We start from the raw sequence: 4,558 nt of genomic DNA, 5'->3' as shown, positions 1-4,558 counted from the left end.
GTGGGCGACAGAACGAGACTCTGTCTCAAAAGAAAAAAGAGCTAAAGATGGATAACAGGAAGATGGATAACATAACACTGGGCATGTGATGCGAATGGGCAGTTCTTAGAAGAGGACCTGAATAATCAATGAATACGTGAACAAATGTGCAACCTAACTGCCAATCAAGAAAAGCAACAAGAGAAACCATTCCATACCCTTCACATTGGCAGACGCGTTGCGTGAATGCCAAGTATTGGTGAGGATGTACAGGGTCCAGAATTCTTATCAACGGTGAGTAAGTCTAAATTTATATAGATACTTCAGAGGTTAGTTTGGCAATATCTAGTAAAGTCGAACATGGTTCTCTCTGTATCCTAGATAAACTCTTCCGTGTATGCGTAGCAGGCAGCTATGTGCTGAGGCTTCGAGGTTATACCCAAGAAATGTGGAAACAGCAGACTTCAGAAGGATACATGTAGGACGATCGTATTTGTGTAAATCTACAAGACACAAATAATAGTACATAACAGCACACCTTAGGATATGTGCATATTTAGTAAGGTTATAGAAAATGCATGAGAATAGTACAGAACAATTTAAGCACAGAGATTTGCCTCTGGAGAGGAAGCTAGGGGGTAACATGAGGGGCGAGGCTTCAGCTCTACTGGTAATATTTTGGGAGATAAGTAGCGTTTATGCCGAAATGCTGGCATTTGTTTAATCTTTGGGATTTCTACATTGGAATACTTTCTTTTCTATTTTCTGTACCTTTTTATATGTTTAGTTTACATTTATTGAACAAATACTGAGAATCTACTGGCTGCAGGGCTCGGTTCCGGATGCTTGGAGTACAGTGGTGAACAGGGTGCATGCAATGCCCTGTCTTCGTGGAGCTTGCCGACTTTAAAAGGTTTCAAAATTTAAAAACTTTAATGCTTAAAATAATTTTTGAAAAGATTAATATTTAGCTAATCTCTTTACTCCTCGAGTTAGACGCTTAAAAACTGTGGTGGGGCAGGGCATGGTGGCTCACACCTGTAATCCCAGCACTGTCGGAGGCCGAGGCGGGTGGATCACGAGGTCAAGAGATCGAGACCATCTGGCTAACACGGTGAACTCCCGTCTCTACTGAAAATACAAAAAAATTAGCCAGGCGTGGTGACGGGTGCCTATAATCCCAGCACTGTCGGAGGCCGAGGCGGGTGGATCTCGAGGTCAGGATATCGAGACCATCCTGGCTAACACGGTGAATTCCCGTCTCTACTAGAAATACAAAAAAAATTAGTCGAGCGTGGTGGCAGCACCTGTAGTCCCAGCTACTCGGGAGGCTGAGGCAGGAGAATCGCAAGAACCCGGGAGGCCGAGCTTGCAGTGAGCCAAGATTGCGCCACTGCACTCCAGCCTGGGCAACAGAGCAAGACTCGGTCTCAAAAATAGAAATAAAAATAAAAATTTTTAAAAAGCTGTGGGGGCCAGGGCAGGGGACTGCTCACTGCTCTTTGTAAAGTCAGCCTCCTCTGCTGGAATGGACAGTCTGAATGAACTTCCTATATTAGTTTTTCAACATTGTTGGTTTATACTTCTGAGTTCGTAGAATGAGCACCCTAGCCCTATGGTTTTGTAAGTAGTCACTTAAGGGGAACTATTTTAATGAATAAACAGGGATGGCTTTTAATTACTACATTTGCTGAATAGATATTTTTGCACCCCAACTTTATGCAAGACACTAGGATAGAGGCTGTGGGGACAAGAGGGCAACAAGCAAAGATCCGTGCTCTCGGAGGTCCCGCAATGCCTCTGGTATCAACAGCGTTAGTAACAGTGGCCTTGACGATGAGGCATTCGCTGTTCTACCTCAGGCATCAACTCTCTGAGCCATGACGAGGCCAGGGCAACGGAGGACTGTCCCACATGCACTCTGTACACAGAGGTCCTGGTCATGCCATAACACATGCCACCCTCTGCACCTCAGTTCCTGATTTATAAAACAATGGCCATTCCTGTTCCACACTGTTTCTGTATGAAGTGAAATGATTTACGTGAATGCTCCCGGTGCATGATGACCACTCGGTGGGTTCGTTTCTTCCTTCTTGATCATGAGACGCATCTCTCGTCATTTCGGCAGTATTCCCTGCAGCTTCTCTAAGCAGACTTCTGGCCAAGGCAGAGACACTCATTAAGCACCAGCTGATGGGAAGGCACAATTCGCTGGGTCCCCAGAAGCACCAGGCTGAGTTGCCTGTGGGCCTCAGGTGGGTGAAAATCTGGAAGCTTCTCTGTCCGTACTTGCCTGTCAATGAGGAAGAAGATGGCCCCGCAGTACATGAGGTCAGCCTGCCTTGCAGTCTGAGTGACACTCCTGTTAAGATTGGGATAATCCTTTCTGATCTCATTTAGTCTGCCTTGCTTTGGGTAGTATGTGATGGCAGTTGCTAGACCGAGCCTGAAATGCAGAAATGCCAAGGCGAAGATGATATCTGACAACATAGCCTAGATATGTCAGTCAGCTAATGACTTCAGATCAGTCTTCTGGGAAGTAGGCTTTTCTGAAATCGATGGCCTTAATTAGAAAGAACTTAACTAGGGTAACTGGGTAATAACGACCTGGAAATATTTATACAGGGATCCCTCACAAGTTTTCACCCAAACAGGACTTTTTAAAAAATCCAAAGCCTTCAACAGCCAAAGGAGCATCTTTGGTGGGGAGAGATGGGGATAGAAGGATTTTCACTCTTTTCATAGAGCCCCTGCATACCCTGGAGACGCCAGACCAACCTCTGGGAAAGACAAGAAAGGGAGGGAGCTGGGCCAGTGTGGTGCAGGCCCTGCATATCCCTGTGGAATCAAGGAATCTCTGTTGGTTTGTGTGTTTTTTCATTTTGTTTTGTTTGGGGTTTTTTTTTTGAGACAGAGTCTCGCTCTCTCCCCCAGGCTGGAGTACAGTGGCTCGATCTCGGCTCACTGCAAGCTCCGCTTCCCGGGTTCACACCATTCTCCTGCCTCAGCCTCCTGAGTAGCAGGGACTACAGGTGCCCGCCACCACGCCTGGCTAATTTTTTGTATTTTTAGTAGAGACGGAGTGTCACCGTGTTAGCCAGGATGGTCTCCATCTCCTGACCTCGTGATCCTCCTGCCTTGGCCTCCCAAAGTGCTGGGTTTACAGGCGTGAGCCACCGCACCCGGCCCTCTCTTAACCACATTCAGAAGTATTTCCACTCCCTAATTGTCTTTTCCCCAAAGTAAGGAGACAGCCACCGGGAGGTGAGTGGGTGGCCAAGCCCACTTGGTGGCAGAGTGCGGCCCTCCTTGTCACACTCTCAGCCTGGCCTCGACGGTCCTTCCAGGCCTGACCTGGCCGTGAGCGCCTGCCAGCCTCAGCCCTCGCTCTAGGGTGTGGCGTGTCTCTGTCCCACTGCAGCCTCACAGAACCCAGGTCCAGGTCTCTGTGAATGACGGAGAGGGTGAAGAATGGTCTGCTTTGGGGACACACACACTTTGGCTGAGCTCTTCTGGCAACCACTTCTCTGCTGTTTTATTCACTCCGGTGTCTGGCGTGGGCAAATAGCTTTCAGGTGGCTTCGTGGCTGCTCCATGGCGGGGACAGGAGCAACCCCATTCCCTCCTCCAAAGTTTGGTTTGGATGTGGAGAAGGATAACACCACACACACACCAGGAGGGTGGGGAAAGCTTGTGGCTGGTGCCCTGGGGCTTTCTGTGAGAGCAGGGCAGACTGCAGCCCAGCTGGAACAGCTGCAGCCAAGGGGCCCTGGGTGGCTGAGTGTGGCTGAGGGCTGTATTGTGGTGACGGGGGAGCCGGGGTGAGAGTCCCGCCACCCCTCGCCTGGGGTTTGCATTGATTTTGCAGTTGTGGGGCAAGAGGGGGAGGGGATGGGGCTAGAAGCCATCCGCAGTCGGCAGTGGGCTGATCTCTGTCGTGCTCTGGGGGCAGAGCTGACTTGACTGTGTCCTGTGAGGGACACAGCAGCAGCCTGAAGAGGACTTGGCCTCGTTCCTCACATCCAAGTAGGAATCAGGAAGCGCAGCCAGGGTAAGCCCTCCCTGGTGAGCTACTGATGACATGGGGGTGTCCACACAGGGCTGCCCTCCAGCAGCAGGGCCGTCCCACAACAGCCACTCCCTGCCGTCCGCAGGCTCCCACGGGGCTCCAAGTCCTAGCTTTCTCCTGACATGGGAGCCTGCCCAGTCCTGTTTTGTGTTGAAGTGCGCCTCTGGGGGTCATTTACTTGCATCTGAGATCTGTGAGTGAGGTTTCTATATGGTAAGAAAAGCTGGGACCCTGGGGATGCTTCCCAGGCCACCCGAGTCTTCCCAGTCCCAGGGGCTTGGCCACATACTCCACGGTGTGCAGAAGATGCAGGGGAGCTGGCCTGTGCCCTCAGGCGGAAGGGGAGGGGCGGGAGCGCCCAGCACCCCAGGGGCCAGGCTGTGTGGGCGCTGGAGGGAGATGCGCCCTGGACCACAGGGACTCACAGTGCTGGGCAGCTTCCTGGCAAAAGGTCTGGAAGGAGTGTCTGTGGTAGACAGAACTCTCAGGATGCTCCCAAAACCTCTGCCC

Source organism: Mandrillus leucophaeus, unplaced genomic scaffold (genome assembly GCF_000951045.1).
Source record: "Mandrillus leucophaeus isolate KB7577 unplaced genomic scaffold, Mleu.le_1.0 Scaffold1564, whole genome shotgun sequence".
Classification (NCBI taxonomy): Eukaryota; Metazoa; Chordata; class Mammalia; order Primates; family Cercopithecidae; genus Mandrillus; species Mandrillus leucophaeus.
The sequence above is the reverse complement of the archived record's forward strand: the minus strand, read 5'-3'. Positions refer to the sequence as shown.